Source organism: Andrena cerasifolii, chromosome 8 (assembly GCF_050908995.1).
Source record: "Andrena cerasifolii isolate SP2316 chromosome 8, iyAndCera1_principal, whole genome shotgun sequence".
Taxonomy (NCBI): domain Eukaryota; kingdom Metazoa; phylum Arthropoda; class Insecta; order Hymenoptera; family Andrenidae; genus Andrena; species Andrena cerasifolii.
The window spans coordinates 777996-801234 of NC_135125.1; the positions used below are offsets into that span (position 1 = coordinate 777996).

General features: G+C 39.4%; 1 long non-coding RNA gene across 1 annotated transcript in view; it reads right to left on the minus strand.

The window, feature by feature from the left end:
- Nucleotides 1–462: 462 nt before the first annotated feature.
- LOC143372293 (uncharacterized) overlaps nt 463–23239 on the minus strand; it is a 101973-nt gene continuing 79196 nt past the window's right edge. Inside the window, exon 2 of the long non-coding RNA XR_013086270.1 lies at nt 463–587. This is a non-coding gene — a long non-coding RNA (uncharacterized LOC143372293). The remainder of the gene's footprint in view (nt 588–23239) is intronic.

A 23239-nucleotide genomic window follows, 5' to 3' on the forward strand; every position in this document is an offset into this window, starting at 1 on the left:
TCGATGGAACTTTGATTCCATCTATCTCTCTACGGGTCTCCAAGCGCAGCAACCTCCTCGCGGTGAGACCTGGTAATCGGTGAGAACCGAGCCGATGGCTGCGATTGTCAAATATTCTAGTAGTATATAAGAATTTCTTTAACTTGCAATACTATGTAACTTAAAATGTTGTTCGATTGTTCCTACCGAACCCCAGAACACGAATATACTGTTAAGATGGAAGAATAAGTGCAAGTTGGAATATTTCAGCGAGATACTGGAACTGTTGAGTTTTTCACAATTTTTAAAGTCCTCTCTGCTTCAGCATTTTATTGAAATGTACAAAGTTACAATTCCTTTGCGAGGTATTCCACGTTACATCATGAAAGCATGTCTTCCACAAGTAATGTTGTTGTTTATATAAATTTATATGTTAAATAATTTTTTTTTGCGTTAAATAAACCGGAATAGGGCAGCAAGGTTAAAAGACGAATGTGATATCGTTTTATTTTCTTCCTCCGTTCTCTTCCGTTGAACGGAATATGTTCATAAGACGATTTTTAAATTGTTACTCTAACAGAAACATTTGTAAATCGCGGGCATTGACTCTCAAAACATAAACTAGTTTTACTCGTGCTTAATTCTAGTTCCTACCACGCGTAGCGTTACAATCTGTTTTGAGACTTCACCGGTAACGTTGCATGCGACATTAAAATGGCAAGGGGGTCCTAGGACCCCCTAAACCGGCGACACAAAAATACATTGCTTGATAGGTCTATTCTGTACCTCGTCTGTGGTAAAAGAAGTTGTACAATGGTGACATCTACCGGTACTCTACGTAGACGAATTTTTGACAGCATAGTTGCTGCATGTTCTGTTGTCTCCGTCTCTGCCGCGCTGTTGCCACAGCTCCTTCTATTGAGAAGCTTGGAGGAATACGGCACGAGAGCTGCGTCTAGGCAGCGATCGCCGGGCTCCATGTACCGCTGATGGAGGGGGGAACATCGACAGGAGCGGTGGTTATGTGTGAGGAACTGCGGTGCGTCAGTCACGCACACATAACCACCGCTGTAGGTGTTTCCTCGTGCATGAGCTGTAGCTGGAGCCCGCCAATTCCTGCGTCTAGCATCAGAGCCTGGCTGAACGTAAAGGAGGATAGCACTATTGAAAGATAGAGAGGTTGAGTAGTGAAGTTAGGAAACATGTCAATGAAACAATACTAATTTAGTATTTATTTATACATAGAACGATGCAATACTTTGTATAATCAATGTGCAAATTCAAAGCATACAATTTGAATAAGGTACATCACCGAAGTGTAACATGCCGATCGTAATGAAATTTATGAATGCTGTAATTCTTCTAAAAACATATGCCGCTTTTTTTCATCTAACTATACATCAAATTATCTTTTATATCAACAAGAATTGTCTGTTTCAATAATAGTTTTGTACATGGTTTTCTTCAGAATTGTTATTCCACGGTTGTAAAAATTTATCAATATAAACCAGAGTTCAGTACTAACAATACTGATATTTGGGAATGTCCCATTAAACGATTTTATTTAGCTACGATCCTCTGTTTGTTTGTTTGTTTGATTCAAATGTGGAAACTCAATTTTAAACCACTTCCAACCATCCAATTCCCTCGAAACTTTGCAGAGGTGCGTAGTTTGGTTGACAATACAAAATTATGAAAAAACTCCGAGTGGGTGAAAAAATTACCTAGTCACTAATAAATAATAACCCATAACAATAAATCAACCATTCTTCAAGCAAACTGTTAAACTGCATACAGCAATAAGAGTAATGTAAATCCACAACACTAAAAACTAGAAAAAGTATATTAAAAAATTTATAATAAACGATTTTATGAAAAATGCATTAAAAACTAAAAAATAATTATTTTCTTATACTACAATTTCGATGGTGTATTTTCACATAAAATCGTGGAGCAGGATATCTCGCAAAAAATTCATTTCGACACTTGAGGCTATACTAAATTGATTCATATTCTGTTATGAAATATCCTGAACCACGTTTTTATTTAAAGTTAAAAAACACCATCGAAATTGTAGCACAACACTAGAAGTATTTTTTAGTTGTTAGTGCCTTTTTGACAAAATCGTTTAACAGAACATTTTTTTATATATTTTTTGTTTCTAATCAAGTTATAGTCATTACAATAAATCAATCCAACTTCATTGGAGAATTGAAATTCGACATTCAAGCTTTCGCCCCTTTGAAATGGACAATTACAGATAAAAAAGTATATATTTTTTTAAGAATACAGTATTGTCTCGTTAGCGGCTCGGTTTGGTGTACACCAGAGATGGGCAAAGATAATATATAGATAACACTCGAATAAAAGATACTTTACGTTGATTCGTTATTCGCAACTTCGAATAACACGATTTATCTTTATTCGAAACATCGCGGATAAATAAATTTATTCGAAGTGAATTTATTCGGCAGCGGAAGATAATTTTTTTATTCGCGGAACTTTCATTCGAACCGTCGAATAAGGTTTTCATCTTTATCCGTAGTTTATTCGACTTTTATTCGAAGCCTTCGCGCTGAAGATGAAAACCTTATTCGACGGTTCGAATAAAAGTTCCTTGAATAAAAAAATTATCTTCCGCTGCCGAATAAATTCACTTCGAATAAATTTATTTATCCGTGATGTTTCGAATAAAGTTGAATCATGTTATTCGAAGCTGCGAATAATGAATAAACCTAAACCGTGTTATTCGACGATTCGAATAACGAATAAAGATGAAGTATCTTTTATTCGGCACGTTATTTAAATAATTGATTATCTAGATAATGCCCATCTTAGGTGTACACGATGTGGACTTTTCGTTATGCCCACGACTGAAACCGAGCGAGAACGGGCGAGCAGACGCGACGCGTTGATGTTTTTCTCGCTCCGTCTTTCGGACGCCGTGACACTCCGTCCTTTACGTTCGCGCCTGTCGCGCACGCAAAGCGTCCCATCTCGCTCCCCACTTCGGCCAGAAAGAAGCGAGAAACGAATACTCGGAATTAGGCCTCTGTTCACACTGACTGTTCAACACCGATCCGGATCAGCGATCCGCTAACGAGACAATACTGTAATAATATTATCTTCTCTCATTTGGTGTATTTCCTCTTCTTCTTTGACGGTCTTCCTACAATTTTCTTAGGTCGCTCGTACCGAAAGATGACATTAGGCAGTGTGGATCTGTAACACATTATGAAGTTCATTAGGAAATACTTAATTGTAGTTTTGTAAACGTACAAAATTTTACTGTAGATGTATAAGCTGTTAAACTTTACCTGAAATATGGTACTTATCATTCCAGTTGTTCTGACATTACTGTCCCATACACCATGTTTGCAGTAATTTGGTAAAGAATCCGCCTGTAACAAATGATCGCAGACATTTCTGTAAGTTTTATATAAAAGTAAAAATTTGTTTCAATAATTCGTCGAACATCATGTATACCTGCGAGGCCCGTGTGAATCAACCTGGCGCATTTGATCGAGTCCGATTCCGTCTGTCTGCTCCTGTGAACTAGAGCTGTTACTTTTTTACCCGTCGGGTACTCGGCTACCCGAAACAACTTCAAGGAATTGAATGCTTTATTGTCTATGGTATTGTTTGATATTAGCTAAAAATGATCGAACAATACCACATTCAATGGCTTGAAGTTGTTCCGGGTAGCCGGTTACCCGACGGGTCAAAAAGTAACAGCTCTACTGTGAACTTAGAAATGTGTCTGAAAAAATTAAAGGGTGAATTAAATTTATTATTTCCTTCGTCACTTTCTTGGCAAAGTGACAACGGTGTCGATCGACTCGCGTGATCGTATGATCCGCGAGTGAAAGTGCCATCGCTGGCACTTGTCACCACTGACGATAGTCAGCGGTGCGACGCCGGATCGATCATATTTATTATTTTCTTCTTCACTTCTTTGGGGAAGTGACGGCGGCGTCGATCGACTCGCGTGATCATATGATCCGCGAGTGAAAGTGCCATCGCTGGCACTTGTCACCACTGACGATAGTCAGCGGTGCGACGCCGGATCGATCATATTTATTATTTTCTTCTTCACTTCTTTGGGGAAGTGACGACGGCGTTGATCGACTCGCGTGATCATATGATCCGCGAGTAAAAGTGCCATCGCTGACGGGGTCAGTGGTACCGCGCTTTACAACGCGGTGCGACGCCGGGCCGTTATAATAGTTTCATTATTTCTGAAGGTCGACCTTTTTCGCTTTTTCAAGCTTTTCGGTTTTTCTTTCGCTCTCTCTGCTAGAACAAATTGTGGCTCCCGAATAGTCATGCACCTATTGTGCCGACTATCTATTAATTCGGGTAGCATGCATTCTAAATAAAATTGAACAAGTTTTGGCTCCATTTCTCTTTTCCAAAACGCATCATCTCTCTCTACTTTTATAGATTTCAGCCCTTTCGGGGTCCAAAGGCAAAATATACAGTACTTTCTGTCAGTAATGTGTAACTGGCCTTGTATTTGATAAAAATAGTGATGCGTTTTACTTATTGAAGTACCTGCGTTACGCGTGAACATGCGCCGGACAGCGGGAACTTGTTCAATAGCTTCTTCTGGCGTAAAGTTCTCCGCTGATTTGGGGCATTTGATTTCCAAAATACCCTCTTGACCGATGATTCCATCCGGTGAAGCTCCTAAGAAGGCGATGCAGCTGTCGATGGAAAATCCATATTCCGCAATATCTGTATATTGCTTCTTCAATTCTTCGCGAGCAATATTCTCGCATTCTTTCCCGTATTCCACCGCGGGTGCACTAATTATCTTCGGATAAAGAATTGATTTTACTGGATTTGCGCAAAGCGTGTCAGGTCGACGACGGCACACTTGTCCAAAATTGGATGCTGTCAACAATTTGGACCTGTACTGCAACCATTTGCGGTTCTTTGCTTGTCCAATTGTTTCATCTTCAATGGCATGTCTTTTCTCTTGCCAGTCACTGAGCATTTGCATATGCTTTTCCCGCTCCAGTTCATACATTTCGGATGGCATGTCTGGCTTCTGTGCATTTTGTCCATAATCACAATCTTTCTGCGAGGGCAAATGCTTGCGTACATATCGCGCAGCCTTCGTTTCCTTCTGTTTTGCAGCTTCCTTTTCCTTTTCTGTCTTTTTCTTTTCTTCCATTTGGTGCACAACCTCGGGCGTTTTCTTCTTCATAACCGCATCCAATCGCGAGTGCACTTGGTTACTGTTGTACTCCACGACAGCAGCAGCACATCTCCCTGTATAAGATCCTCTTTCGGCGAAATTTAATCTTTTTCCGCCAGTGTACTTGGCAATTAGTCGGTTCAAACTTTCCACAGCGTTATTAGTAGTATTATAGAGTAAGCTCTCCGCATGAGCTAATAGTGGACGAAGTATTTCTTTCACGTCCTGGTACACTCCAATTTTCATCAAGTCTGGAACGATATTTTTCTTATTCTCTTTATTCTTTCCATCGCAGAAATATTCTAGTCTTGCACACTCTGCGTGTTCACCAAACACGTGGCTTGGAACATTCTGTATGTCGCCATACAAATTCTTCGTTCTCTCGTCGATTGATACATTCTGATTGTATCTAAACTTTGCGCGCGTTCACGATGTCTGTGCGCATCCGGCGAATGCTACTTTCCACAGTTTGTCTCAATGGTCCAGATGTGGTCTTTTTTACAATCGCTTTCATTTTTGTGCAAAAGTTTCGCAACAAATGATTCGTGCATTCAATCTTTTTTACTCGAATCTGTCTCTTATATGGGTCCGCATCAATAATCTTCTTATACACGCTACTGTCCCCATCAGCAATCAGTGTAGAATAAACGAGCCCACGCTTTTCTACGCTAGTGTTGAATCCTTCTACTAAAGCATCGCTTTCCATAGCAGTCGATGCTCGAGATGTTTTCCAGTTTTTGAAACATCTGTGCTTTCGGGGTTCTTTCTCGTTTTTCGCAGCAATCCGACAAATTCTGCAAACTTTGTTTCGAACGCCGTAAAATAAAACTTTTTTCGTGTGATAGCCAACTATCACGCCGACTCCAGACGCAGAATCGTAACATCCACTGCGGTAGGATCTCTTCATCCAGCTTCCGTCGGCCACAACGGAGATGTGAGGGGTCCCTGACCCGGGAAGAACGTCGCCTCTTTCAATCGCCAAACGTTTTTCTTCTTCTGCAGCGGCAATTGCGGACTTGACGAATTCATCTTGATTCTTCACGAATTCTTTCTTCGACATGCAACGTATGTTCACTCCTGCAAAAGTGTGTTCCAACTGAGCATAACTGCCTCCACATAAAATTGTTGCATTAACGGCGCCCTGATTGCTATCCACTTCTTCGGCTTCGTTCGATTGATTGTGGATTTCAGCTTTGTAATGGCATAAAGTGGACATTACGCTGAAGATGCTCTTGAAGCCACACCGTTTCACACCAGTTATTCGTAGGTGTTCAATGCCGCAGTCTTCCCTATGTTTTGCATCTTTACCTATTTTCTGCAATTGAGCAAGCACATTTTGAAAATTCATGACATCGTTGCTATTTAGGAGACGCGATTGCTCTTGCGACTCGTTCTTCGCAACTTTTTCTATAACGAAGTTTTCTTCTTCGTTACTTTCAACATCAAATTCTTGAAGCGCCTCTTCAGTTTCTCCCAAACTGGCCGTATCAGTGTCTTCATCGGATGGCGAGTGCATTATCTCTTGGTACGTATGATTTTGTCCATCGGATGTTGATGGTTCCTCTACCATACGTTCCTCGGCCACTTCTTCTGAATGTCCTACGGCAGTGTCGTCTGCAGTTTTTTCGTTTTCTTGTTTCTTCTGAAGGGCTGAAGATCTTCTCTTTTGGCGATGTATTTTCGTGGACGAAACGGAGAATTATTGTCCATATCTTCTTCCACATCCTGCATATTCGCATTTAGAGTGTCACTCATTCCACACTAAACCAGCAAACACAACACAAACACAAACACAACGCAACACAACTCAAAATCCTACTGCCCGTTACAAAAAAAGGTAACCGCGAACCGTGAACGTGAAACGTGAATCCGAAGATTCATTTGTGGTGCGTTCTGAAACAAATGACGCTCTGCAGACCAGAAAACGCAAACAGTCGGTCAGGGATCGGCGGGGCTGGAGGTACCGCTGTTGGAGGGGGAAACACCTAAAGGAGCCTTGGTTACGTGCGCGTGACTGATGCATGCGCAGTTTACGCAACACAACCACCGTTCCTGTAGATGTTCCCCTCCATCAGTGGTACCTCGAGCCCCGCCGATCCCTGGTTATTCAGGAGCCCGGCGACTATCTCCACAATTTCTTAGAATTCTTTGTTCGAAAGTGAGAGATAAAACTTTCGAATAAAACTTTCGAATAAAAAAAAAGGTAATTATGCAGAACTGGTGTTTCCTCATCGATTTCAATTATTTTTGGATATGTTGCCGGGGACATGATTCTGAACAATTTTTTCCTATACATGTTAGCACCGCTCGACCTTCGTTGCCGAGATATTTGCCAGAAACTATCGGTATTATTATTATATTATTTTATTATCCGGGACAGAAAATCCCATAGTTACAGAAGAACTATATGAACAAAGGGCTTACAGTTACTAGCGCTTACTAAACTTAGTTAACACTAAGGTTTTCAACAGACTATATAACAATGGTCGGATTATACCGATAGTTTCTGGCAAATATCTTGGCAACGAAGGTCGAGCGGCGGTAACATGTATAGGAAAAAGTTGTTCAGAATCTTGTCCCCCGGCAACATATCCAAAAATAATTGAAATCGATGAGGAAACACCAGTTCTGCATAATTACCTTTTTTTTATTCGAAAGTTTTATTTGAATAAATGCAACGAATAAAGGCTATTCTTCCGAATGGCACCAGTGGCCGATCGAGGTGAGGTTTGGGTGTGGGGTGGGGAGGGGGTGTGAACCCTAAATCTAAAATTGTAGCTTCGGGTATTCTTTAATATTTCGTTTCCGAAATATTAATAAAAAATTGTTAATTTATTTTGGAAATTTATTTACGTTGGTGGAGGCCTCCCTACCCGTGAGCCCTTCTGCCCCCCCCCCCCGCCATTTTCCACTTTTGAAATTTTGTAATACCCCTCGTAATACTCAGCAAGTTTCGTCTCGATCGGCCACCGGTTGGAGCTAGACCAGTGCGTGGGGCGCGGAAAGCACGACAGCGAACCGATGTGACTTTGGAAATACTCTAGTATTACTGTACTGTATTGGGAATAAAAACTGATGCAATTACAAGCATCGCGCGATGAGGTCAATATCGTACATTGTATCGTCGACTGTGAAACGAAGAAGATGGTTGTGTTAGTAACGTCTGTATACATAGGTAGATTTCAATGTATTATGCCGAAAATTTTTTATTAATATCTCAGAAACTAAGAAATATCCGCAGCTGAAATTTTATATTAGAGGGTCTCTCCACCTCCCGCCCAACCCCTCAAAATTTCAGTTCATTCCGTTGGTTGGGTCATACCGTAGTATATCCGCGGATTCTCTCACTCTGGAATAAAGAATTCTAAGAAATTGTGAAGATAGTCGCCGGGCTCCTAAATAACCGGGGATCGGGGGGGTCGAGGTGCCACTGATGGAGGGGAACACCTACAGGAGGGGTGGTTGTGTTGCGTAAACTGCGCACGCATCAGTCACGTACACGTAACCAAGGCTCCTGTAGGTGTTTCCCCCTCCACAAATAAGTCTGCCCAAGGACTTGTTGCGTGGCAAGCAACAGTTGACTCACGAACTCTAGAGCAAAAGAACGCAAGACCATGGAGAATTCACAAAATGTAAGTATTATATTGTATACTATTATACAGAGTGACTCTCTGGCTAGAGTATTCAAACGCGATGCCGCCAATAAGCCGCGCCTCGCTGAGTTTCGTGGACGTCGAAGCTCGCGACGAGATTCATTACGGTGTATTAAAAAATTCTTTATTCTTCATTGCATCGATATTGCAGTGATACCAATGCATTCCTGGCATTCTCCCGATTAAAATCATGTCATGTAATTCGGACTATTTTTAATGAAGTTAGCGTGGTACCATTTTCATCGGCACGACATCGATTGACGCCATTTTCGCAAAGATCTGTTGAGAAATGCAGAACGTGGAATTCGTCACTTCCACGTAACTCAGCGAGGCACGGTTTATTGGTGGCATTGTAGATCGAGAGCTGGCTATATAGGGGTCAACGTGACTCGATGCAGTCATAGTTCTTATTGTTGGATTAGTGTTGCCGAATGCGAAATCCCCATCTGCCGAGTCAGTCCGGAGAACTAACGCGGGGGTGGGCGGTCAAACAGGTAAAATTTTCAGCATAATAACGTCATTCTTGCTGTTCTGAAATTTCATATACTTATTGTTTACGCATTTAATGAACGATATGCAAAATGGCAGACCACCAAGTGGGCCCTAAAGGCGGCTGCCGTTCCAATATGCGGCCGACGGCGGTCCCACTAGGGCAAAGGAGAAACAAATGTATATTTCTCCCTTGCACTAGCGCGCAAGCCACTTATCGCGCTTTTCATCGACGTCTGCTAACGTCTTATCCCCCACTTGGTGGTCTGCCATTTTGCATATCGTTCATTATGCGTAAACAATAAGTATATGAAATTTCAGAAAAGCAAGAATGACGTTCATTATGCTGCAAATTTTACCTGTTTGACCGTCCACCCCCGCGTTAGTTCTCCGGACTGACTCGGCAGACGGGGATTTCGCATTCGGCAACACTAATCCAACAATAAGAACTATGACTGCATCGAGTTACGTTGACCCCTATGTATCCAGCTCTTAGACTATTGTCTTTGAGGACTCTAGCGAGAGAATCACGCTGTATCATCTTACTATTTGCCAAAAATAATACATTCAACATTTCATTTCCAGATGAAAGATACGGTCCCGACCCTGTCGGGGGGAAGTGGTGGGGGGGGGGGGGAGGAGGAGAATGGTGAACGGGAAAGAGAGAAGGAGGAGAAGAAGGAGGAGAAAAAGGAGGAGAAGAAGAAAGATAGGGAGGAAAAGTTGGAGAAAGCTCTAGCAAAAGTAAGTTATGTTGAAATTATGTGTGTGTACAGTATTATCTCCGTAAGTGTTCGCTGGTCGGACCGGCGTTGAGCTCCTGTCGTGAACAGATCTCTAATTCCGAGTGTTCGTTTCTCGCTTCTTCCTGGCCGAAGGGGGGAGCGAGATGGAACGCTTTGCCTGCGCGACGATCGCGCACGGAGAGGACGGAGTGTCAGGCGTCCGAAAGACGGAGCGAGACAAACAACATCTCGTCGTCTATCTCGCACCACCCTCGCTCGCTTTCAGTGCCTCTTGCTCGCTCTCGTTCCATGAGACAATACTGTAGTATCTTTTATTTGACTTTAACCAGATATTATCTTTGCCCATCTCTGTTCTCCAACTGCTTCGCCGTGATTCATTCAAGCCTCCTTGATGGAAAAATATTGATAGGGGAAATGCGGCAACAGCGCGATTCGACTCTCGATACGTCTTGGTAACTATGTCTTTCCTACATTTATCGGCTAGATTGGACTTCCACCGGTTTTGATGGTACAAGGCACGAATATACCATCAACGCCGGTGACGGAGAAACCTTGAAGCTTCATTCTGTCATTTTTCGGGCTGTCCTGAGTACACGATTCATAAATTCATTATTATTTCAACGTACGGTGCTTATTAGCGTTCAAACGGACCAGACCACCCTGCACGAAAGTCTACTGAAGGCAACTAAACCCGCAAAAACGTCCACCGTGCCGATTCCAGGACGAAAGTTGTAATTTACGGTTTGTTTACTACATCGCGTATACGTGCACGCTTTTCCTAGCTCGTGTGAGCGTACTCACACATTCAAAGGCCCGCGGAGACGGCCCCCTTAACGCGTTTCGATTAATACGCCACATTTTCGTAATGCGAATATTAACTAACTTAGCAGGAACAATAACTATCTTAATAACTACGGCGAATTATATAACGGTGAACGATGAACAATGAACTCAATAATCAAATTTAAGTTAACTAGTATCTCTCACAATTACGGTGATTGACGTCAGTTACGCAGTGGTGATTGGTCTCGACGATGATGAACCTCCGTCGGGGTGCGTGTAGCGTCGGGGAAGATCGTCCAATAGCCAAGAAAGAAGTACCGCCAGGATTTGCAGATGGCTGCTCCTCAGATCCTGCGTCCGCGAGCCGGCGAATTTGAAAAAGATCCCACCGCTGTCACCAAAATGTTGCGTGGCCGTTTGGGTCCTCTGGATCCTTGGTAGGGAATTCGGCGAGGGTCGACGCCCGTGGAGTGCTTAGGCACTCTGCTCCTTGGACGCAGATTTGAATGGTAAATGTGATGAAAATAGTAATAAGAACGGAATGAAACTATTTGAACTTAGTAAATTTGTAACTGTAATGGAAGAAAATAAACGATTTTAAACACAATTTCAATCTGAACAGAACTTTTATTTATACGACTACTCGTGATGGCTTTTCAGGCTCAAGTGACGCTTTCTAAAAATTCATCGCTTTTCCACCTTTTGTTAATTACAAAATGTCTTAGATTCTAAGAGCCAATCGTAAATTTACAGATTTATTAGCTAAATTCCTATTCGTCGATCCGATTCCTTTCGGTTATCGATTTTTGCAAAAACGAGCGTTTAACCACATTGCGCTGTAATTACACACCTAGGTGAAGGGAGGAAGGTGAGATTCATTTATTCAAACACCCGTTTCCAAGTGGGTATCGATTAGTTTATAATCTTGAAATCCCCTCATTAAAAGAATCTCTAACTATTTTCAAACACCTCAGGCTTGCGCGAACTTCACCTTGTCTCCCTTTCCTATTACAGTCGTGTGATCCGATTCGAACTTCGCGCTTCTGAAGCTTATACTACACGCCGCTAGACGGGAGTCGCAACAACATGCATACACCTGCGAACATTCAAATTTATAAGAAAACATGTGTTAAACCATTATCTATGAAACAAGAAGTTAAACATTCGCACTTTGCGCATAACCATACTTTTCTGTCTTGCAGATAATGAGAATTTCGATTTCCGCAACGTAGATAATTGGAAATTATTCAATTCCATAATTAGGTTCGCTTTCTCGATACTTCAAGATCATACTACAGAATCTGCTTGCTGGTTATGTAAGGGTAGGGATACACCCACAGCAATCACGGTACACATGTGTTGGTGGGCGTTGGGACGGCCATGTGACGTCACGCATAGGGAATTGTTTGGTAATTCTGGCCCTCAGATGGCGCTGTTGGCTGTGTCAAGCAGACGGCAGAATCTGCTGCGGATCTGCTACCGATCTGACATCAGGTTCTGCACCTCAGAATGCAGCCATATGCGGACACAGATGTTTACGGTTCTGATGTCAGTTTCTGCGCACTCATGCCAGACCCTGCTACCAATCTGATGTCAGACTGCAGACAGATGGCTATTTGGGAGTAAACTTCAAGATTATAGATCAATTAATACCCACTTGGAAACGGGTGTTTGAATAAATGAACTCCACTTTGATCCCTTCTCCTAAGTGTGTAAAATCAGCGCAATGTTGTTAAACGCTAGTTTCTAAAAATCGATAACCGAAAGGAAATGGATTGATCAATAGGAATTTAGCTCATAAATATTTTATTGGCTTTTAGAATCTAAGGACATTTTGTAACTAACAAAATATGTTAACGCAATTGCCTTTGTAAAAGCACTCGAGCCCCGAGAGCAGGAGTGAACAGACGTGCGATTAAAAACCTTGTGAATTCCTTATTTGTATCGTTTCAAATCGTTTATTGAGTTCATTAAAGTTATCAGTTATTTCTGTTCAAATCGTTTTATTACATTATTATTATCCTTATTATTATATTTATCATTAAAAATCCGCGTCCAAAGAGCAGAACGCCTTAGCGTTCCACGAACATCGTCCCGCGCCCGAATTCCCCAAGAGAAGCCAGCATTTCCCAGACTCCCACACAACAGTATTGGTTACAAGGTAACATATCGACCCCGAACACACCGAGTTTAATGGGACTTTTATAAAGCCGAGTCCAGACCTGAATGCGTATACGCTGAGCAGGCTGAGCGCGCAAGAATGACGTATGCGGAGGGGTCGGAACTGTCGAAAGTGTCATTGTGTCTTTCTTCACCAACTTCTGTGCTTAGCTTAGCCTACTCCGCAGTCGTAAAGATGGTGTGATTAGCGAAATAAGCATACAACTCAACCCTCCGAATCATCCTGTTTACCAATACAGGGTGATTCTCCAGCGGCGCCTGTCAAAGAGGTGCCACCTGGTACCCCGTGGCAAGGACAACCCCCCGCAGTGCTTCATCGAATTTTAGGGGGTTTCGACCCTCGAAACGGAATACCATTAAAAAGTCAGAAATGTCCAACAGTTCCGCATTTCTCATTAGCTCTTCGCGAAAACTACGGCAATTGATTCCTTATGTTGCGCCGATGAAACTAACACCAAGAACGACGTAATTCGGATCATAATGAAGGAAATTTCATGAAAAATTGATTTACATCATTTCAAGCTGAATTCGTTAAAAATAGTCTCGTGTGATTTTTTAATACAATAGCGAGTCGGTCAGGCTATATGAATTAAGAATAATGCAGGGTGTAGTGAAGAAAAGAAAGATAAATTATTTAGTAAAATAGAGCTTTAAAGTCTATCATATGGTAATTGCATTATATTGGTAAAAATGTAATTTTTAGATTTTTGATTAACTGTTTATGGCAATATTAGCAATGGATTAAATTCATTCACATAAATCCATTCTTCGTCATTAAAAAAAAAGACGCGATTCCATACCTTCAATAATTTAGGTCATTAAAATTAATTTCTGTAGGCAGGTTTCGTAAAAATCACCGAAAAAGCAGGTAACTTTCAAGATTTGTATTTTTTAAACAATTTCGAAACTGCAAAAATGAGGACTTACCCCTCCCTAATTTCATATGGACTACCATATATTTGAATATTATGAAAATCCGAGATATCGAGGATTTTAGAAAAGTATCACATCTGCTTCTATCTTCCACGCTGAACGCAATGCACTCCAAATTCCCTTTGATGTGCGGAAGAAAACCGACAACGGTCGGCTCAGGCCATGTGCCTTCGCCGGCATTCGCGAGTCGGGTCGCGTGCGCCGCGTCACGACGAATGACACGTCCACACTAGCATAAGGTGAATGTCCCAATTTCTGCTCATGTCCCCATTTCTGATCATTTCGTATTTTTCTTATTATTATATGCGTTACGTTTGTACTATAGTTGCAACAAAATAATTCTAAATTATTTAAACATTTACGTGAATGTTGCACGAGCTTGGGTCAATACGTACATTGCTATTTTTCATGAGCAGAAATACGGACATTTAGAGCATTATATATTTAATTACAAATTACTAATAGTTAAACATCTTGAAATATCTTTCTTAACTAGTTTTTGAATTGGTTGATTTATTATTAAAGAATTAATCAATTACTCTGCAAATTTTGATCACAAACAAATTTTTTACACCTTCTTTGTGACGAGTTACCTCTTAAATGAGCAGAAATTGGGACATTCACCTTATGCGTTCACGCTCACCCCTTCTGACGTAGAAGCATGCGGTCCTGACTACCGTTTCATCCGTCACATCAGAATATTCGTGCGCGCTCAGCCTGCTCAGCGTATACTCATTCAAGTCTGGCCCCGGCTTAAGGGGGTAGACACTAGGGATGTGCGGGTAATCGAATGTGTCGGCTACCCGAGCGGTCGGGTCGGGTTGGGTAAAGTCGGGCGGGCTCGAACGGGGGCCCGGGACAGACGGGCCTACGGGTAGTCCGACTGTATCGTGTAGTCCGATTGTATCGCGTAGCCCGATTGTGTCGGGTAGCTCGATTATTTCGGTTAATGCGGTGCTTGATAAGTTGATATACGTATTCAGCTTTTTTAAACAACCGAGCACTCGACAAGCATGTACAAAATCTTTACCTATACGAAACTTTAGAATAAGAGAATTTTCACGAAGAAAAGTTACAACTTAACGTAAAAATTATTATATAGAAATATAGTGGCATTTTGCTATTATAAGTGTAGAGACTACAAAATATGTCCGAAGGAAGTGAGAGCGTATGGCAGAGAGTCTTGTTACAGGAAATTTAAATACTAATCGTAATAATTCAGGGAAAATAAACGAAGAAATCCAATACTTTTAACGCACAATTTATTGGTGTTGGAATAAAATTAACTTAGTACCTATATTTATTAAAGAAGTAAAATCTTGTTAATGGGAAACTAATAAAATTAATGAATAGCGTGGCAAATACTGTGGATTTTAAAGTATTACGAATGTTTTTCACAAAAGATTGAATTGAAAAGTATCAAGGGAGATGTGTCTTCAGTGTACTTTGTTCACTAATGTGACCTGCTCCACATTGCATAAATTTAAACTAAATTTTGTCCATTTACCTTATTTGACAAAGGGTATAGCCGGTTAAGATGGTCAAATGTGCCCTTGAACCGAATTCGACTCACGATGAATCATTCGAAAGCTTATTAAAAAAGAAACGTTTGTGGTAATTTTCAACTTCGTATCTCCACCCGGAGGGTAGTAAAGGGCAAAAATAGGAAATCAGGTTTTTGCCGAATTTCTCCTATACTAGGGGATGAAATTTTTTTTAAAAAATCAGAGGCATTTCTGTTATCGGGGCACATATTAGAGAATTGTTTCAGATTTTTAAATTGAAAAACCAAGCTGTGAAAAATAAAAAGCGCCAAAAAATGCTGAAAAATGCCGATTGTGTATTGAAGCAGTCTTGGCACTATAATTATATTTTTCCTGTAAGTACGGAACATTGTTACTATTGTCCTCGTTTTTTTTCAGATTTTTCAATTTGGTGCGCCGCAGTTAAAAAAATTAAAAACCGATTTTTTGTCGTTTTTTCCATGTCAGAGTAACTTATACGTCGAATTGCTTCATGAAATAAGTATTTTATGCGATCTTCAATGTTTATACGTACACCAAAACATAGGAATTAAAGAAACTGAAAAAACCGAATCATTTGATACTGTTATGCGACTTACATTCTAAATTATCTACCGTATTTTCCGACGGCGTCGGTGGTGCAGCGTTAGAGTGTCGAGCTGCTATACCGCTGCGAATTTTTTAAACGTAGGTTCGAGCTTCGAACTTCCAAGTCCTCCTTAGGCTAAGTTTTTTTTTTTCGTTAATTACATATATTTCCTAACTTTACGACACAACGATCAATATTTATTTTCAAATGTTTTAAGAATATTTGAAAAGCATATTAACCTGAAATATATATAATAAGTTTTTAATAGACTTTTTATGTAGAGTCGCAGACTTGGAAGTTGTCCAGAGAAGGTTCAACTCAACAGAGAAGCATCTTTCGCATAAATTTCTGAAAATTTGTACCATGCATGTACAAAATAATATATTGTAAGCAATTGCATTTAGATTGTCAGATATATTTTTATACCAGCAAACTATTATTATTAATTTAGAGTTTTTATGTAAAGCTTACTTATATAAACGTTAATAAAAACGTTTAGTATATATATATATATATATATATATATATATATATATATATATATACACACACACAAGAATAAAAACGTTTAGTTTAAATTGTGGTCTACTGCGTTTTTGTCTACGTTACTTGCTGAAAATCTAAAATAACAACAGGTTATGTGCCCAGTATACGACGCATGTACGTACGCATTACGCACTTCCGATAAAAGACTACGTGCTGTATAAAACGGGAAAGGAAAGATATATAAAGAAAGGAATAAATAAAGATGGATAAGATAACATCAGAGGATGTGCAACAAATTGAAAAACTCTGTGGTGCAGATAATTTCGAGATATGGAAATTTCAGGTCGGCATCCTACTACGAGCTAGCGATCTTTATGATGCAGTAAATTCTGAGGTAAAAGAAGAAGAGGTAAAAGAAGGTTAAACAAGGGAGGAATGGAAAAAGAAGGATGCAAAGGCTCAAAAGATCATAGTAACTACACTGGAACGAAAGCCACTGATGCACATTCTAAGTTGCACAACCGCACGAGAAATGTGGATTAAGATCTGTAAAATATATGAAAGAAATAACGAGCAACAAAAGTGCTCTTTGCTGCAAGAATTTTTCAGTTTTACTGCCGAAAAGGGGATGGGTGTAGCTACGCTCATAAGTAGACTTGAAAACCTTGTTTTTAAATTAAAAGCGCGGGATGCTAAAAGAGATAATAATATGCTTATGTCAAAAATATTAACTACTTTACCAGAACGTTATAAGCACTTTGTAAGCGCATGGGAATCAACGTCAACCAATGAAAGAACAGTGTAGAATTTGACAGCAAGGCTGCTTATGGAAGCAGCGAGATGCGAGTCGCAAAACGAAAAGGAAGAACAAGTTGCATTCAAGGTAACAGAAAGAAAATGCTTTAAATGCAATGGTATTGGACATACTGCGGTAGCATGTAAAAGTAGAAGAAATGATACTAATAATAATAAAGAAAGAGAATTATAGAAAAGGCCAGAGCGCTTATCTTTGATTCAAAACTTAAAAAGGAAATGTGGGGAGAAGCAATATATGTCGCTGCGTATCTAATAAATAGATCTCCAACAGATACTTTGGACACCACCCCATATGAAAAATGGGAAGGTAAAAAACCGAATTTGAAAAGGCTGTAAATATTCGGATCTGAAGTATTTACTAAAATACTAGGACCTCTTAAAAAGCTAGATGAACGAAGTAAAAGGTACATATTTGTTGGGTACAGTAGTCATGAGTATAGACTGTGGGATCCTGATGTAAGAAGAATAAAGATTGCAAGAGATGTTCGATTTGGAGAAATGTCATGTGAAGAAAACAAGTCTGAAGTAAACGTACTAAAAGTAATGGTTGAGGTAAATTCAAGGGAAACAAACGACGAATTCTGTAATGAAGAAAATCAAGCAGAAGAAATACAACTGGAAACTGAGTTGGATCAGTCAACATATGAAGATGCAAATGAAGAGGGAATGACCGATGAAGTAGAAATCAGAAAAAGAAGAACCAGAGTCTGAAGTACAGCAACCAAGAAAATCTCAAAGAATCTCAAAACTTCCAGAAAAATATAAGGATTATGTTTTACTTACATATGCAGAAGCAGTTACAGGACCAAACAAAGAAAATTGGTTAGAAGCCATAAAAGAAAAGAAAAAATCCTTAAAAGCAAATAGCACATGGGAACTTCAGGATGCAACAAAATTAATAGATGTAAAGCCACTAAGTAGTAGATGGGTATTCCGGGTTAAAGAAAATGAAAAGTTTAAAGCTCGGTTAGTAATCAGAGGAAATGAACTTTTTATGAGGAACTATTTTATATATGTTCCTATATTAGTTTTTGCACAATAACTATTTTATGTTTAATATATATGTATATACAAGAATAAAAACGTTTAGTTTAAACTGTGGTCTACTGCGTTTTTTTCTACGTTACTTGCTTAAAATCTAAAATAACAACAATTGTGACATAGTATTATATTAACAATTAAACGATTTTGTTAAACGATTTTATTCAGCTTCGATGCTCTGTTTTCTTTTTGTATGTTTGTTTCATATCTGAAAACTCAAATTTAAACCAATTCCACCAATTCACTGAATACATATAACATAATTTACATATTTAATGAATGTCAAAGGTAGGATTAATTATAAAATATTTAATAAACTTAGAATCCAAGGTACACCATATTTACTGTTAAAAATATGTGTTTCTCTACATTACAGTATGGATTAGCACTTGAATACAATAGAATTTATTTAGATTCGTTCTTTGGAGAATTCTAAAAAATAGTTTAAAAGAAAGAATGTTGTAAACTGTTGTACATATTTTATAGAAGATATAATATTAAAAATTATCTGAAGTCATTCCCTGTGCAAATTATCTTTGTAAAAAGAAGTGAGATCCCCATAAAAACCTTCAAAAAAGTAAAAAAATTAAGCCAAGCACATGAAATCAAATAAATCACAAAAAATAGAAGATAATAATAAGTACAAAATAAAAAAAATATGTGAAATCAAAATGAGATGCAAGTACATAAAGGTGCTTTCAGTGAAATACTTGGCCTGGCGAGGCAAGGTATTCTCAGATTATCAATACCCATACTCTCGCGGGCTTTCAGATAATTTGTCAATTTAAAATTCTGACAATATGAGTACACTTTCATTATTTTGCGTTTTTAAATAATTCTTATTCATCCGCACCTTGTCCTTGCTTCGCCAGGCCAAGTATTTGACTGAAAGCTCCTTTATGTACTTGCAGCACATTTTGATTTCACATATTTTTTTTATTTTATACTTATTATTATCTTCTATTTTTTGTGATTTATTTGATTTCATGTACTAGGCGTAGCTTATTTTTACTTTTTTGAAGTTTTTTATGTGGATTCAAAATACTTGGCGCTGCGAAACCGAAGAAATGATAATTGTCTTAATATTAATAATTTACAATAACTCCCTTACAATCTAAAATACATAATATACATATACATACTAGAAACGCAGTCAGATTTATTCTACATATATTTAATTCTAATATCATACATAGCATACGCACACGCACACACATGCATTCACGAACGCACGCACAAGAAAGAGAGAAAAAGATTAATGCAATTTATACATATTTATTCAGTTTCCCAACTACGAATTCGGAGCGCAGAGCTAAGTATTTTGAATAAAATATTTATTTGTATAAAAATATGTGGGATCAGGAGAGGGATGGAAATAGTGATTCCCAGAGCCCGTTAACGTTGAAGGTTTATTAAAAGATGGCTTCGATGCCGTACAATAAACTGACGAGGTGCGCTCACATCGTTTCTCGCCTAGCTCAGAAACAACAGCGCAATTAACAAACGGAACGCGTTGTCGCGTCCGGCCGCGCATTGGCCGCGGTATCTGTATATAGGGTAGGCTGTTCGAGTACTCGAATATTCAAGTAGCTTGAAATGCGGACCGAGCCGAGACTCGGTTTCTGAGCCGAGCCGAGTACTCGAATAGAACCGAGCAACTCGAAAAAAGCGAGCAACTCGAATAGAACCGAGAACTCGAATTTTTTCGAGCGGCTCGAAGTAAACCGAGCGGGCCGAAAGTACCGAACAGTCCGGTCTGTCGAGTAGTTTGAAGCTTGAATGTTCCGAATAGTTTAGAATATGTTTATTTACTGGATAATGGTTCGTAATTATTATTAATATTATTTCGACTTTATTACTCCTTAAACAGAAAATATTGTACATAAGGAGAAAGTAAGATACGAGTAAAGGCGAGGCCGCAGTAATAATGTGAGTAATTAAAATGTAAAATGCAAATGAAAATATTCTCTAACTATTGAAAATAATTTTTCGCGTGTGTATGATTTATTAATATATTTTCTTGCGTTTTCCTTTATTTTTCTTTCTTTTTGCCTTCTCTGTATGGGTTATATTTCTGTCGAGTCACTGTTGACAACAGGTGTTACCCGTTAATGAAGAATGAATAAGTAGAAATGTTCGGGAAATTAACATTGTAGCGCCATCTCCTGAGCTGGAGTGCTTCAGCCGGCGATGATCCACGGCACGGCCTGCCTGCTCATATGGAGCGTCGATCACCGCTCCCGTCCATCGATCGGCTATCGATGGAAGGGGAACTCGATCGCGATTCCCGGAAATCGACGGCGCGGGCGGTTTCCGCGAGCACTTGCTTTGGAAGTTCCGCCGCTTACAGTTCGCGCTATTTTTGTCGCTCGCTTATCTGGCTGTTCGATAGTACTTGTGCACTAAATTACCGTCCACTCTTTAGAACGATTAACTTCGGTAGAACACTTAAATGTGGACTAAAGCTTAGCTACTAGAACGCTTAAATTGCTGTGCCCGCTTAATTAGAGTAAGAACGCATCAAATAGTGGTTAAGGCATTTTATAGATAGTGTATATAGTGTAAAATAAACCTTAGATTAAGACAGGATTTCCAGTCGAAGTTACCGCTAGTATTCCTTGACTTACCCAGGGGCGCCCCGAAAGCTTAATTCCAAACAATAAATAAATCCAGAATTCAAAGAGTCAAAATTAAGATTATGGGTTTTTCCATGCGTGTCTAGATGAAATCTGAATGTTTGTAAAATATGACATCTGTACGCCGTGTAGTTTAGAAAAAAAGTGAGGTGGCAATTCATGATGTGGCAAAGCTTTTGTTGGGCATTGACCACTACTGAACACGCTGCAGAATTCGAAAACGTGGAAGACTTCGAGGATAAAGTTAATGAAAATTTAAAAAAAATTAATCTCCACACCTTTCCGTAAAAAAATAATTACTATTATTAATTCCAAGTCTTAAGTTACCTACTGTTGTCATATTCAATTAATATTTTGATAAAAGTTTCTTAATGAATGACTAAAGAAATGAAAATAAATTTTTCACAGCTGGAAAAACGTTAATACTGCTGTGCTGTAATATCAGAAAAACTGGACATATCAGGTTTTGCCATGGAAATGTTTAAAGCATATCGATCTCGCATAATTCATTTTTCCAAATTTAATTTTTTTATTCAATTAATGTGAAATTACATTACCAATCTGTTTGGAGGAGGATAGGAAATAGTAGTGAAATAGCGTATGAAACCAGGAGAAATGAAATAAATAATATATTTATACAGGGTGTCCCACCTAAGACTGAGCAGCTGGATATCTCCTAATGTATTGGAGATAAAAAAATAAAAAATATATAGCGTTGCATGGTTCGAGGGGGGCCAATTTATTAGTGCAGACGATTTTTGTTTTCGATTATAATTTTAAAAGATACGATTGTCAAGTTCGGTTTTTTAAATGGAACTATTTTTTTTTAACAGGTCAGTTGATAGTGCGTTCCAAGACAAATTCAATAAGCATTAATGTATACACTTGATTTCCACTGGTTTTTGAGATATTGCGCTTGCAAAATTACTGACTTTCACTGGAAGAAAACCCGCTGAAATAGCAAGGACCGGGGTCGGTCTTACTGGCGCCACGGGTGGCATTGCCTGTTGAAACTGATACCTACCTGCCAAAGGTATACGACAGGGTTCGCAGGCCCAAAAGCTGGACAATTCTTTTCCGTCAGAAATGCTACTTAGGTAGGTACATCTGTGGTATCAAGAAGCGCACTGTTTCTTTTATTTCGCACTTGCATCTACGCTCGGATGGCCGGTTCTTTTGGGAGGAATGTAAGTTGGATTGGTTAGGTTAGGAGGAGTGAAAGTTGCTAGACTAAATTTCAACCATAGGGAGCAGATTGTATCAGAACCAATCGGATTTGCATCCCTCACAAACGGCTGCACTCTTGAACAGGCCCTCTTCACAGCAATACCTCCTCCACAATGCCCACCTTCTCTCGCACGGAATACGTCAACGCATGCTTTTGTTTTGATATCGAAGCTCGTGTTTATACCCCCTTTCTTCCACGAGGAGTATTGCCGGTGGATTGTAGGAGCGTAGATGTCTGGATGCCAGTTGTTGAATGCAGGAGACGATAGAAACACTTTATTACAAAACACACATGTACTGTAATTAAAGTAAATCGTATTCCTCATCGGGCCTCTTCAAGAGAGCAGCCGTTTGTGAGGGATGCAAATCCGATTGGTTCTGATACAATCTGCTCCCTATGGTTGAAATTTAGTCTAGCAACTTTCACTCCTACTAACCTAACCAATCCAACTCACATTCCTCCCAAAAGAACCGGCCATCCGAGCGTAGATGCAAGTGCGAAATAAAAGTAACGGTGCGCTTCTCGATACCGCAGATGTACCTACCTAAGTACCATTTCTCACGGAAAAGAATTGTCCAGACCTTTGGCAGGTGGGTATCAGTTTCAACAGGCAATGCCACCCGTGGCGCCAGTAAGACCGACCCCGGTCCTTGCTATTCCAGAGGGTTTTCTTCCAGTGAAAATCAGTAATTTTGCAAGCGCAATATCTTAAAAAACCAGTGGAAATAAAGTGTATACATTAAAGCTTATTCAATTTGTCTTGGAACGCACTATCAACTCAGGTGTTCAAAAAAAAAAGTTCCATTTGAAAAACCGAAGTTGACCATCGTATCTTTAAAATAATAATAAAAAAAATCGTCTCAACTAATAAATTGGCCCTCTCGAACCATTCAATTACATATTTTTTTTAAATTTTCATCTCCAATACTTTAGGAGATATCGCGCTGTCCAGT